The sequence below is a fragment of the Carlito syrichta genome, unplaced genomic scaffold (assembly GCF_000164805.1).
Source record: "Carlito syrichta isolate Samal-C Ts95f unplaced genomic scaffold, Tarsius_syrichta-2.0.1 Scaffold307978, whole genome shotgun sequence".
Lineage (NCBI taxonomy): Eukaryota > Metazoa > Chordata > Mammalia > Primates > Tarsiidae > Carlito > Carlito syrichta.
This window is the reverse complement of record NW_007252074.1, coordinates 11,994-27,386: the sequence shown is the minus strand read 5'-3', so window position 1 is coordinate 27,386 and position 15,393 is coordinate 11,994. Positions and strand designations below refer to the sequence as shown.

General features: G+C 39.8%; 1 protein-coding gene across 2 annotated transcripts in view; it reads right to left on the bottom strand.

Annotated features, from left to right (window-relative positions):
• ESD (esterase D) overlaps nucleotides 1-5,721 on the bottom strand; it is a 28,588-nt gene extending 22,867 nt beyond the window's left edge. The window contains exons 1-2 of one of the 2 annotated variants that reach the window (XM_008064729.1): nucleotides 5,612-5,721; nucleotides 2,294-2,342 (exon numbers count right to left, since the gene is read on the bottom strand). The gene's annotated coding sequence lies outside the window, so the exon portion shown is untranslated. The remainder of the gene's footprint in view (nucleotides 1-2,293; nucleotides 2,343-5,611) is intronic. The other variant, XM_021715868.1, reaches the window with a different exon arrangement.
• Nucleotides 5,722-15,393: the final 9,672 nt, after the last annotated feature.

The window sequence follows — 15,393 nt, the reverse complement described above, 5'->3', positions numbered from 1 at the left end:
TTTTTTTTTTTATTTATTTATTGTAGAGATGAGGTCTTGCTGCCCAGGCGGGTCTCGAACTCGCGGGCTCATGCAATCCACTCACCTCAGCCTCCCAAAGGCGAAGGATTACAGGCTGAGCCACGGAGCCCGGCATATTACTGCTTTTTAATCATAAGCACAGGAAAAAAAAACTTGGAAAACTGCCAGAAAAAATTAAAAACCTTGGAAAATCATAAATGCCTGCTGAGCAAAGGAGAACTACACTGATTCTAATGTGTACCTCTCAAGGAAGAATTATCTTCCTCTTCCTAGAAGTGCTACATTAAAATATAAAGCAATGAGTCCTACACACTAAATAAAAAGGTTTAGATACCAGAAACAGGTCTTACTAGCCTGGTGGTCTTCTCAGTGAAAAGCTCTACTTTATGCTGATCAGTTGCAGGATTACTTTTATAAAGAAATGTAATAGTAATATTAAAAAGCTGATTGTGGAAATGTCTTTGTAAAGTTCTAAAAGAAATTAGTTTCAATGTTATCTTTAAGTAATCTCTTCAATAAACCCAAATACTTAGTTTTACACTAGAAACCGGAATCTGAACCCAGGAAGTCTGACATCAGATCCCCTACTCTTAGCTGCTATGCTGGTACTGACTCTGTAGAGGGCCTTTAATGCTTTTTTTTTTTTATAACACATATTTTTTATTTTAAAATTGTGGGATACGGTTAAGGGTTAGGTATACAAATATGCATTGTGCAGGTACCCTTGTTGATGAGGTGTGGCCCTCCCCCCATCCCCAGACAGATATTGACTACCATTGATCCCATCTCCCTTCCCCCGCCCTGCCCCCCCATAGTTTCCCACCACTGTCAATCCTTTTCTTATAGTATTATGATAGTTGTTCAAGGTCCACTTATGAGTGAGAACATGTGATACTCAGATCTTTGTTTCTGTGAGAGATCAGAATTATAAACTCTAATTCCATCCAGGTTGCTGTGAAATTCATGATTTTGTTTTTATGGTTGCATAATATTCCATTGTGCATATGTACCACATTTTTTTAATCCAGTCCTCTTTTGAATGACAGCATGGTTGGTTCCATGATCGTGCTATTGTGAACAATGCTGTGATAGACATACATGTGCAGCAGGTATCTTTTTTATAGAGTGATTTGAGTTCTTCAGGGTATATTCCCAGTAGGGGGATTGTGGGGTCATATGGAAGGTCGGTTTTTGGAGCTTTTAGGAATCGCCACACTGATTTCCACAGAGGCTGCACTAGTTTACAGTCCCACCAACAGTGTAGAAGTGTTCCCTTTCCACCACATCCTCTCCAGCATCTGTTATTTTTTGAGTTATTGATAATAGCCATTCTGACTGGAGTTAGGTGGTATCTTGGTATAGTTTTAATTTGCATTTCCTAAAGATGCTCTAAGATTGACTGAGTATAGAATTAGGGTATTATAATTGTACACAGAGAAATTATCCTCTTTGCTTTTAATCTATAAAGATTATTTCTTATTAGAGATTAATCTCACAAGTTGTTATTAGTTATTTAATATTAGCTTCAGCTATTCTTATTCATGATTCTGTCCTGAACAATGAACTTACAGAGATAGACACTACATAATTTTAATACACATTCACATGGGACCAAGAAATAAAATTTATTTGCTCAACTATTCTACAAGGAAACTTGATTTTCTTAAACCTAGTAGGGATCATGTCTGCTTTGCCAAAACATGATACACTAAGCATGTATCCAGTAAATAAGAGGTACCTAATAATTATTTATTGAATTAATGAATAATTTTTAAATTTCTTACACACTAGTAATGTGAAGCTTTAAAAAATTAAGTTTGTCCTTCATTTCTATCATTCTATACTTTACTATTCATCTATTTTAATAAACCACGTGTTGTCTATTTTCTCTGCTCTCTGAATATTCTTTAGTTAAAATTCAAAACCAAGGACTTTTCACTTAGCCGGGAGAAACAAGATTAAAATACTTTTTTTTAAATTGGCAGAGTATCTTTAAAAAAAAGCTTTTAAAGTTTTTTTTCTCGACCTAATTTAGAAATTATCTTTAATTATAAATAAAAAAATGTAAGGTTTAAAAATATGATATAAACTAAGAATTAAATACAATATTCTGTGATATACTATGACCTCTGATATGCTACATAGGTGATATATTTTTCAATAAAATTTTTCTATGTAAAAAAATAGATCTTTTAAACCAAGTCATTAGGTTTTTTTTTTTCCTTCCATTTAACTTTGGGAGTAATACATAAACACAAAAACTTAAATTTACCTGTCCAATTGCTACTTGCTTTTTTGCCTGCACCAAAGGGAAGATGATCCTGAAAAAAAGACCAAATGGTTTACAAATGGGACATACTTTCACAACAATGGTAATCCACAAACACATTCTCAACAGAGACCTTTTTTTTTCCACCATCACTTCACCCTGCCCTTAATCTAATTACCTTGATACCTATTTTGCCACAGGGCCTGGTACTTGGTCAAAAGTCTTTGCTAGAATAACATTACTATGAAGAACTTTTAAAAAAAAATTTTTCTTATTTTAAAGATGTAGGTTCAGGATTAGGTATACAAATGTTCATTATGCAGGTACCCTTGTTGATGAGGTGTCTTTTTTTTTTTCCTTTTAAAAATAAGTTAAAGAAAGTTTTCAGGTGTAATTTTGAGGTACGTGAATTAATCAACTGTGGAGAGTGAAGAAAACAGGAGAGGGGATAGGGAAGACGATCTATCTGGCTAAAGCTGTAGGTCAAATTTGTAATACGGAGAGAAAAAAGGAGCAAAGAGATAAGGACTGAAGGACTACTTTTAGGATGACTGACTAGAAAGGATGTGGTGAGAAAATGACTAGTCTTATGAATGATACTGAAGTTAACAGATACACAGTTAATATGCATGCATATAAATTTACACACTGTAAGCCATCTGTCATTTGTCTGATAGATGTGCTTCATTTAGGCTACAGAACAGATATATTTAGGTTCTAGAACTGATTCTGTGAGAGAAATGGGGTGATAGAGGAGAGAAGGATACCAAAAAACAAAATACCTCTCACCATCCCACAAAAAACCCTAAACAAAAACAAAAAATCAATTTCATATTGCCAGTGGGAGTTACATAATTTTCCAGAAAACTAATTAACATCAATATTCTTTGAAGAAAGGTTCTTTCTGTGCAATGGCACAAGTCAAGCCAATCAGGTAAAAATCATTCAAGTTGTCTTAATTCAATAAAAGCATCCACCCCCCAAAAGTCTAATCTGTTGTTCCTTTTACTTATTGACACTAAACGTCATTCATGTTAAGAAATCTATATGTTGTATATTTATTCATTCTTTCCTTCTTGCCACAAATCTCAACAGTTTTCTATATAACTCTACTTATGTTCTGTTACCATTCTCTCAGACCCCTTCAACTCTGATCTACTTCTTCATCTCCAATGTGTCTCACTCCACTGGCCCTTAACAATATAGACAGGTCTCCCCAAGATCTATGGACTGCAGTGCAATAACTGGCCCTGCTGACCACTACTTAGTTGTTGAAATCCTCTCCTCCATGCTAATCTCAGAGTTCTTCCCTTTTACTCTGTATCCTTCCATCTCCTTTTCCTTTTCATTACATACTCTCTACTCCTAAGACTCAGTCCCTAAATTACAACTACATTTTCTGGGTTGAAGAATCTAATCTGCATCTCTCTAACCAATCTTTCTCATGCACTAGTGCCCAAATTAAGATTTCTTGGTGGTCTCTTCCACCAAGATATATCACCAGCTATTAAAACTCAATACATCTAAAATTAAGCTTATATCTTTCACCTTAAAACCAATTTCTTCATTTCTTTGCCTCCCTTTTCCAGACCCATGCCTGTCTTGCCCAATCTACATCTGAAATGTCTCAAAGTTATCTTTTATTTGAATTCCCACTACCATCATCCTAATTATATTTAAGAAATTAAAACTTAGCCTTTTCTTTTTTCTAGTATGTGTCATGACGCTCAAACCTGCATGGACACCTAGGGTTTTAACCCACTTAACTTTCTGCTCAATGGATCTCTATAAACAATTCATCTTCAGGTCTAATATAGCCTATGTGGAATTGTTAGTCATTTTAACTTAATTTTATAAAAATTGTGATTAAAAAACACATAACAAAATGTGCTATCTTAAGCATGTGTAAATGTATATTTCAGTACTGTTAAGTAAATTCTGTTAGTCATTCAGCAAGGTGTAGAAAGCAAATCCTCTTCACCATTAAGGTCAGTAGCTGAGAACGAACAAGTCATTGAACAATGTAGTTAATTTTATAATGTTCTTCAAGGATAATGCCATTACACTTTCACAAAATTGAAACTATGAAGGATCACTGACAAAAAAGATAAATACGATGAATAAAGTTCTATATATACTTCAGTCACATTATGCCTGGGTACAAAGCATTATCTCTTTTCCTTCATAAAAATTCACGACTTGCCCACATATGAATTTCTAATCCCTCTGGGGAAAAATACGCCATCTATGAACCTTCATCTGGCTCTATAAATGAACTTTAATTTGGTCCCACACTACTCTTCTGATCTCACTTCCTATTATCCTAATTTAGTCAAACCCAGTTATGTATAGTTCTAGGATGGCCTGGGTTTTTCTATCGCGTGGCTTTACTCAATCCCAAGATACAAGGGCTTTAGAGCAGGTCTGGAGCCAGATTCTCCAGGTTCAAATTCTGGCTTCACCACTAGTAACTGCGTGACTTCGGGCAAGCTATTTAATCCCTCTATGTCTACCTTGCTCATCTGCAAAATGAGAATACTATCAGTTTGATGGGATTGCTCCGGGAACTACATGAATTCACGTAGTGCTCAAAACACAGCTTGCTGTGACATGCACTCACGTGTGAGCTATAGCTTTCCCCCAATCCTGAAAGTCCGCCTTCATATGCCACCTCCCTGACGTCTCCAACAAAAATGAGCTCCAGCACTCTACAGCGCTCCGAGACTATTTTACAACCCAAACAGCTTTCACCAAACCCCCAAAATGCATGTTCCCCCGGGGGCGCGTTCCTGACCCGTGCCCCTGAGTGACCACTCATGCCTGGAAGTGAACGCAGCCCAGGGCTCCAGGCCGGTCCACGCCCCACTCAACCAAGCGCCTGGGGGCGTTATTAAAGCGTGGAGACCCGTTTCCTCAATAAAACGGGTACACATCTACCTCACAACCACTTCGCTCGGTGGCTGTGGGGCTAGGGGTCTTTGTAAAATAAAAAAAAAACCCTGCATAAATGTAGCGGGCGCTTGGTAAACGGGAGCTTCTCCAGGGACGCAGCAAGCCCGAGGGCCCCGGGTGACACATCGTTGGGAGCTCAGGGAATAAAAGGGATTTCGGACTAGGCGCGCGTCACGGTACAAAGTTCTCGGCCTCCTGCCACGGCTGGGCGGCGCTCGGGCCCGGGGCGCAGTCCCCGCGCTGGTGCCAGCGGACACCTGCACCGCAGTCCTCGGCGTCCGTCCTGACCAGGCCCTGCAGTGCCGCCGCAGGAGCCACAGATGCAGGCGGGCCGAGGGCACGCTTGTCTCTGCCTGGACCCAGTCTTACCTCGGGCGGCTGCCGCGGAGTAGACAAAAGGAACAGTCGGAAGGGAAAGGCGGGGACTCAACATGGCCGCCGGGGCCTCGCCTCGGCCCTGCCCACACGAGGCCCCGCCCTCCCCCACGTGCGCCCCTACTCTTGCTCCTAATTCCGCCGCCCCGCCCACCTCTGGCCCCGCCCTCCTCCAGTCCCACTCCCCCCTTCCTCCAGTCCCACCCCCCCCTCCGCCGGCCCCGCCTCCTCCATCTTATTGCACTTCCCGGCAGCCTTAGCGTGGGTGGCTTTTCCGGTTCTGCTCTCCGCATGGATTTTCGCTCTATGCCGATGTGTCAAGACCAGCGAAGAGCGAAGCTTGAAGTTAGACCCCATCACCTGATCTGGGAGCAGCCGACTGTGCGCGCTCGTAAACTTCCCAGAGAAGGGAGAAAGAGCCCGAGGCATTAATAAACCTGAGGTCTGACTTCAGCTTACTCCTGGAAAGGGTTTCCTTGTAACTTTACAATTATTTAGAAAACAGCGCACAATTACAAGTTGCCCCTCCCCCGCCCTCATTTTTTCCACTTCACCCACCCAGTAGCTGGAGTTAACAAGAATCGTTTGGAATCTCCAGTAGCCCACATACAGTAGGAGCTCCTTTAAATGTCCTATGTTCTCCCTTCTTCCTCAGTAAAAGTTGAATTGTGTAAGAGTTGCTGGTTGATCATTTACTACAAATCTTCCTTTAACTTTTTGCTTCTCTGATTTAACCGAACAGTGAGTGTAATTTGCCTGTTGAGAAAATTAAATGTGATTACAAAAGAGTGAAAATTTTTTCACCAATGGTTAGACTAACAGATTGTAAATACACAGTCGGATAGTTGGGGCTAGCTTTATGAGCATGCAACCTGTGCACTTATACAGGACCTTCTCTAGGAAGGACTCTGCACTTGATTTTGTTCTCTCAATAAATGTTGAACTCGGGGCCCTCACTTTCCTTTTGCACGGGGCCCTGCAAAGTGTAATGCAGGTCTTGCTGAAAGAAATGGTGGGTGAAATGACCTCTACGGGAACTGTATGGATGAGCGGACACACAGGAGAGCTGCCGAATCTTTTGTGTGGCTCAGGACCATTTTGCCATAATGACCTTTAGACTGAACTAACCTGTGACCTATGAACCAATTGGGACTCAGATTGAAAATAATGTTTAATCAAAATGATGTTTTTATTCTGAGAAAGCATTGAAGTGAATTTATTACTTTGTTTTTATTTTTTAAAATATAAATCACTGAAAAGGGAATTTTCTTCAGATTCAAAACTAAGAATAAAAGAATAACCAAGTTTGCTAGGCCTTTAGAACTGGTACATATTTGAACAAAGTTAAAGGGTGTTCAGCTAATAAATCAATTTCTTTGAGGCCCAAACTGGTCTAAGAATATTAAGCATGAATGGTTTTTGTGTTAAATACAGTGTGAGAATAATCAGAACCAAAATGTCTTTCATCCAGCATGATACAATTATAATAGATCCAAACATTTTCTATTTCCTTATTAGGTATATACATTGTTATTATTTGCATGTAAAAGCAAAGTAAGTTGAAATCGGAAATTTAGGTTGACATTCCTAATAATGAAACCAGTAATAAAAGTTAACTCCCTAAAGAAATAGTCCAAAGGTTTTCTATAGTGTGTGGCTGAGAAGATTTAGGACTCTTCTTCTGAACTAATGAGAAGTATATAATATGATCTTAGCGAGGCAATAAAGGAATGTAATGAAAGTGAGAAAAACTCATCTACTTAAAGCCTGTAAGAAAAGAGGTTGTCTTGATCAGCACTGACTGCTATAACAAAAATAAAATAGACTTGGTGACTTAACAGAAATTTACTCCCCACCATTATGAAGGTTGGAAAGTTTTAAGATCAAGGTGCCAGATCCTGGTGAGGGCCTTTGCTATAACCTCCCTTAGGTGAGAGAGACCTTGGTCCCTTCATCTTCTTATAAGGGCACTAGTCCCATTCATGAGGACTCCACCTTCATGACATAATTATCTCCCAAAACCCTACCTCCAAATAACATCACATTAAGGATTTAGGCTTCAACATAATAAATTTGGGGGGACACAAACATGTCCATGACAGAGTTAATTGTTAGAAAAGGCATCATACATGGAGAATAACATAATATCCATAGACATCAGACATGCTACTTGAGAAGTGACCTTTTGGCTTTTCCGCAGATTACATACATCAGGGTTTTTCGGCCCTGACACTATTGACATTTGGGGTCATATAGTTCTTTGTTGTGGTGGGCTATCTTGTGCACTTCAGGGTGTTAAGCAACATCCCTGTCCTCTGTTAGAAACCAGTAGCATCCCCAAGAAGCTTCAATACCCAAAATGTCTCTAGACATTATCAAATGTCTCCAGACACTGTCAAATATCCACTGAGAGTAGGGTGGGAGGAGGAAGGCAGGAAAATTGCTGCAGTTGAGAACCACTGGCCTAGGTAAACATTTCAAAACTCCCTTTATTCTGATTCTGTTCTCATCTAGTGACATTTCAGAAAAGAAAAGCCTTCATTATTTATTTATTTTTGAGTTCGAATATCACTCTGTCACCCAGACTGGAATGCAATGATATCAACATGACTCACCACAGTCTCAACCTCCAGGGCTCAGGCAGTCCTTCTGCCTCAGCCTTCCAAGTGGCTGAGACTATAGTGTGCACTACCACACCTGACTCATTTTTTGATTTTTTGTAGAGATGGGGGTCTTCCTATGTTTTCCAGGTTGGTCTTGAACTTCTGGGCTCAAGCAATTCTCCTGCCTCGGGCTCTCAAAGTACTGGAATTACAGACATGAGCCATCACACCCAGCCTCTAGCCTCTACTATTTAATAAATCAGAATTTAGGTTAATAATGCATTAGTATCTGGTACATCTAGTTGGGATGATATATGTCCCAGGAAGTTTAGCACCTCTGAATGTGATATTTATATAAAGTTGAATTTCTGAATGCTTGCTTACTCCAAGGATCAGACTTTGGCTCATGGGAACTTATGGCTCTATGCCAGTGTTTCATTTTGGCTGTGTTATCTTAATTCTAACTACAGAGTGCAATATACTAAGTACAGATAAACCTTAGCGAGATTCTCTAAATCTCACACCCATACTGGCAAATACCCAAATTTCACACATTCATCTCCATTTTATTTTCCATTTATTAAATTTGCTTAAAGCCGAAGTCCTGCATTTCTTTTCCATCATGCATTTATAGTATCTGTTGTTCCTCACCTGTCTCAAAAACATCAAAAGTTACTATGTAACTGGCACAGAGCTGGGCCTTTGTATTAGCCATTATCATTATTCTTTTTGTTAGCATTAGAACTAAGACTATAGATTTCTTGCTATTCAGAGTGTATTCCATTTTTTCTCATCTTTTGCTCTATAATAGTACTCTTTTAATTTCTTAATTCCTTACATATTTGTTGATCCTAAGCTTGTCAGTTTATTCATAATTTGCAAAGTCCTATTGATAGCTTGTTAGAATCAAAATGGACTCTGGGCACTTGTTAATCATTGGCACACAGGAAAACTGACAAAAGGCCAGTTCACTAACAGTTTTCGTGAAAACTAATTAATTTGTTAATTAATATCTCATGACAGAGATCGGTTTGTTTGAAAAATTCTCAAGCTGAGGTATGTGCACTAGCCACAACCCAAGTGCTCAGTCATCACATGTGGCCTTGGATGACACAAGTGTAAATATTTCCAACATCACAGGAAGTTCTTTTAGCTGGGGTAGAACAATACATATAGTATTTTTTTCTTCACATAGCTTATAAATCCAACAGATATTTGTGTGAAAATTTCAGGTAAACAGATTTTTATTTTATTTTTTTAGAAAGCAGGATTTATTGAGAGGAGAGAAAAGCTCCCACAGCGAGAGGGGAACTGAAGAGGTTTTCCAGATTAATTTTTCATGATCCAGTTCTATCTTTATAGGTGGGCGATGTCTTTTCTGAAGGAGGTGATCATTTATGTTGTTAGTCACAGGAAGAATATGTAAATCCACCGCAAGACAAGAAGTCATAATTGGTTTTATGTAGCTAGAAAAGAGGAAAAAAGGCAGCACTCTCATACAGTAATTCAATTAATTACTGATATAGATGTGAGAATTACATCTTTATTTGGGTGCTGGTTTTTCGTTTGTTTTTTTTTTTTGAGTTGGACTCTTACTCTGTCTCCCAGACTGGAGTGCAGTGGCCGCTCCTGGACACTGTAGCCTCGACCTGCTGGGCTCTGGCAATCCTTCCGCCTCAGCCTTCCAAGTAGCCAGAACTACAGGCGTGCACTACCACCCCCAGCTAAGTTTTTGATTTATTGTAGAGATGAGGTCTCACCAAGTTGCCCAGGCGGGTCTGGTCTCGAACCCATGGGCTCAGGCAATCCACTCACCTCAGCCTCCCAAGATGCGGGATTACAGGTTGAGCCACCGAGCCCGGCTGGGTGCTGGTTTTATGGATGCACACATTTATCAAAACTTGTCATAATGAACTCTTCATATCTGTGTATTTTACTCTATTATATAAATTATACCTCAATTAAATACCTCTCTTCTAATTCCAGCTCTGTTAGCTAAAGGGTTGTGTTCTGGAATTTATTTCTTCTTTTTTTCTCCAGGCTTTACTGGTTGACTTTTTCTTTTTTTTTTTTTTTTTTGAGTTGGAGTCTCACTCTGTCGCCCAGACTGGAGTGCAGTGGCCGCTCCCGGCCACCACAGCTGCGACCTGCTGGGCTCCAGTGATCCTTCTGCCTCAGCCTTCCAAGTAACTGGAACTACAGGCACACGCTACCATGCCCGGCTAATTTTTGATTTATTGTAGAGATGAGGTCTCTCCAAGTTGCCCAGGCGGGTCTCGAACCCACGGGCTCAGGCAATCCACTCACCTCAGCCTCCTTCACCTTAGGCTTTTTTCTCTCTCTCTCCCTTTTCTTTTTTATTAAATTATTTTCCTCCTCCTTCTTTCTTATGTATTTATTTATTTGTGTTAAAATGTATGTGACATAAACCTTACTATGCTAACCATCTTTAAATGTACAGTTCAGTGCCACTAACTACATCCATGCTGTTGTGCACCAGTGTCCATTTACATAACTTTTTTTGTGTGTGTGAATCTTACTATGTTTCCCAGGCTGAATTCAAACTCCTGAATCAAGTCATTCTCCCACCCTAAGCCTCCCAAGTAGCTGAGACTCAGGCAAGTGCCACCCCACCAAGCTCGAACTTTTAAAATCTTTCCAAACTGAAACTCTGTACCTATTAAGCAATAACTCCCATTTCACTCTTCTTTTGGCAAATGCTATTCTACTTACATTTTGCCTTTTTGAACTTGACTACTGTAGCTCCTTATGTAAGTGGAATGATACAGTATTTGTCTTTTTGACTTGTTTATTTCACTTATTTCTTTAGGTTTTTGTGAAAGCGAAAGTGCCTATCCACCACATTTTATTCAAACTAAAGGAGATTTATTACTGTTAATCAAGGAATCAAATTTGTTATAAAGATAAAGATGGTGATGGAAACCTGGCATATCATAATCCTATTGTAACAAGTGTGTTTAGGCCAACAGTCATAAATCATCTTCAGTGTAAAGTTAGTGTTTTGCGAGTGAGACTACTTATGCTTTAATGGTCCTTTGCTCAATAAGTCCAGCCATGTCTTTAGGTCATTTTCGAAGTGCCTCCTAGTCACTTACTCATTCCCAAGAATACTTCAAAAATTCTTCTTTAATTCTTTGCAAGCATGGAGAGGAAAGTAAAATAAACTAGTGGACAGACAATCAGGCAACTGAGAAAGCCTGAGATTACTAGTATAATCACAGTTATTTTGCTGGTAGAAACCAAGGGTTTAGGAGAAAATTGGGGTTTTATGTATCATGCAAAAGCCAGTAGCTCTAGGGGAACAGTATATCCCTGATATTTATCATGCTGAGATATTATTTCATCATCTTTTCAGGCTAAGAACTAGGGCAGCTTCTCTCTTTATGAAGAATCAGATATTGGGTATAAATCCTCTGTTGAGATTCATCTTGGCCTTACTGCAAGCATCCTTACATCTACACTTCATTCCAAATTGCCCTCTCTCTTTGTCGCCCTACATGAGAACAATTTAGGAATTCTCCCTTTTCTTTGTCGCACATCCTCTCTCATTTTATGCATCACTCAGTGATGGGGATATATTCTAAGAAATGATTTCATTGTTGGCGAACAACTCAGAATGTCCTTACACAAACCTGGATGGTATAGCTTATTATTCACTTAGACTATATGGTATAGCCTATTGCTCCTAGGCTATAAACTTGTACAGCATATTATATCATAGTGAATACTGTAGGCAATTGTAACATAATGGTAAGCATTTGTGTAGCTAAACATATCTAAACACAAAAAAGGTACAGTAAAAATATGGTTTATAATGTCGTGGTACCACTGTTGTGTAGACTGTCTTTGACCTAAATGTCATTATGCTGCACATGACTCATACGTATACACACATACATGAAATAATATTGAGTAAATTAACACCTGCTGTGTGCTAGATATTATGAATGAAAAGGACATTACCAAGTATTCAGGCTCATCTTCTCCAACTCCCTCATAATTCCATTTCATGTTGAAGTCATATTGAGCTACTTCACTCCTGATCATAATCTCCTGTACACCCCGTGTTCTTATAACATGATTTTACACATGCTGTTCGTCTGTCTTTCTCACAACACACTACTTGCCATGCACAGTGTACCTTACAAACGTTCATGTTCTCTTAATTTCCCAGCTTAAATGCACTTTACTCTGGGAACATTTTGAATGGCTTAGGTAAAGCAAAGCACTCATTGGTGTATCTTTGGCCCTTGTGTAGCCACACCTCTGTTATGATATCTGGCATTGCATTGTAATTTTGAATATAAGTTTCTTGAAGGCAGATGCTTAGTCATATTTTAGCTCTAGTACTTGCAGATAGTAGGCACACAAGTGCCTTTGGAATCTATGTAAGGTCTGAATGTTTGTGTTCTTCCAAATTTTCAGAGTCCCACTCTATCACCCAGGCTGGAGTGCAGTGGTACAATTATGACTCACTGCAGCCTCAACCTCCTGGGCTCGGGGGATCCTTCCGCCTTAGCTACCTGAGTAGCTGGGACTACAGATGCATGCCACCATACCAGACTAGTTTTTTTGTTTTTAATAGAGATTTTTTGTTTTTAATAGAGATGAGGTCTCACTATGTTGCTCAGGCTGGTCTTGAACTCCTGGGCTCAACCAGTCTCCCCAAATGCTGGGATTACAGGTGTGAGCCACCACACCTGACCCCTTCAAAATTTATATGTTGAAGTTTAATCCCTAAAGTGGTGGAGCCTTTTGGGAAGTGATTAAGTGATAAGGGTGGAGCCTCATGAATGGAATTAGCACCCCTATAAAAGAGGCCTGAAAGAGCTTGTTTACCTCTTCTACCATGTGAAGACAGTAAGAAGGTACAATCCAACTTTATAGAATATATACTGTATATAATGTTGGATACAAGAAGGCACATGTATCTGACATCATAGAATCATCTATGAAGTAGAGAACCTTCACTAGATACTGAATCTGCTGTAGCCTTCATCTTGAGCTTTCTAATCTCCAGGACTGTAGGTAATACATTTCTGTTGTTGATAAACTACCCAGTTGAAAGTATTTTGTTATAGCAGCCTGAACTAAGACAAAGTTTAATAAGTCTAACATTTTCAGAATTGATATACATTTCTTTATTGTTTATAGAATGAAAAAATAAATTTTAATTTTCTTTCCACAAGAGACTATAAAGGAGACAAAGCTTAAAATAGTGAGATTATTCATTTGTTACTTGGTTAAAATTGTTCGCAGATTATAAAATTAATATTTAGAAAATATTCCGCTTTGTCTCTTGTGGCCTTGCACTAAGCTTGTCTGCATCCGCTGTTTCATGTCCTACTCTGCTGCAGCATCTGTCTCCTTGTGACCTGCAGGTACTGGGAGAGCCATAGGGAGGATGCTGCAGCATCTTAGAAGTCAGAAAATGATGGATGGGCTCTCACCAAGAAGCAGTGTGAGGCAATAGTCTACCTGTGGACACTTTATGTTTGTGACCCTTGCTCTTTTTTTGAATATCTTGTCTCCCACCTTTGGGCCTGAGGAGAAATGATGAAAAGTCCTCCTTGCATGATGGTGCTCACCAAGGCCAAGGCTTCTAGTACAGATTCCTTAATGAAGTGTACACTCAGTACACATGGAACAAGGTTGAATCTGGGGGAAAAAATGAGTAGCAAGTTCAGTTCTGCAAATAATTTTAAGGACTTTCTCCTTGGTCACTCCTGAGTTTGGGGTCCTGGAAAGTAGCTCTGACCTGTTAAAAATTAAGGGACTGATTTCTTATCAAAGATGGCAACCATGGAGCTGCAGACTGGCACCACTTTGGCCAAGCAAGGTAGAGAGTAGGGACCAAGCCATCCATAGATGGAGATACCACAAACACTTTTGGATGGGTGAAGAACTCTCCAGCCAGCAAAGTTCTCTTTGAACACATAGCAGAAAACAATAGCAGACATGGGAATTTAGGTGTCCCATTCTCCACTGTGTACCAGGCTTTCACAGGAACTGAAGCTCTGCCTGGTGAATGAGAATGGATGAGTATACCTAAGATGCTTTGGGTCTATTCACCCACTCCCAACTGTGCACAAGTCATTGGTCCTACATGGGAGGAGTCCTGGTGGGCAACCAGACCACAAGTAGAATGGGAAAAAATAAAACCTGCTTTAGTTCAGCAGCTATGAGCATGACTTCTGTCATGTGCATCCAACTCCCAGGCAGGAAAAACCCATCTGCAGGGTGAATCTCGCTGGCCCATCTTACCAGCCAGATTAAGAAGAACCATCTCTATGCTCTGTGTGCCTACAGGGCGGATCCCCTCCCCCTTCCTCTATGGCAGGGAAATCACTATTTTTCAAAGGCAGAGTGTGGACTTGAACAGGGAGGAAGCACCATGAAAGACCCCTAAAGGCTTTTTGTTGGGAATGCTTATGGGCTGCAAACTACAGACAGAAGACAGGGGCCCCATCTCCTCACCCACACAGTTAGCAGTAGAGGCTGCCACAGTTGAGAAACCTGCCACAAGGTGGAGAATGGAGCAGAAGTGAATGTCCCTTCCTCTCTCACTTAGTGACCTATATTGAACCACAGAAAAGGTGCTAGAACAGAGGGTCAGTGGCTAGATTCAGAGTAACACAACCAAAAGGACATTGCAGGAATGGAAACAAGGCCTGTCACAAATGAGGAAAACTCAATGAAAAAAAAATATAGGCAATCCTCAGAGTACTAAAGAGACAGTACCAGAAAAAGGAGCTATCAGAGCACAAACAATGCAAATCCCCTGAATGACCTGCCCCAGATAACAGTTATAGAAGTCAGAGATTGGATGACTAAAATGAACAGAGAGAACCAAGAAAAATTAGAAGAGACTCTCACTGAAGTCATGTAGGAAGTAAAAGTGGAGTTGAACAATTTCAGAAAAGCCTATTATGAAATAATGGAAATGAAGAACTCTATCCTGGAAATAAAAAACAAAGTAACAAGCATAGGGAGCAGGATCAACTAAGCAGAGAAAAGAACCTCAGAGCTTGAAGACCAAAGTATGGAATTAACCCAGTCTGTCCAAAACCAAAAAACAGCTATTAAAAAAGAAGAAGAGCCGGGCTTGGTGGCTCAGCCTGTAATCCCGTGCCTTTGGGAGGCTGAGGTGAG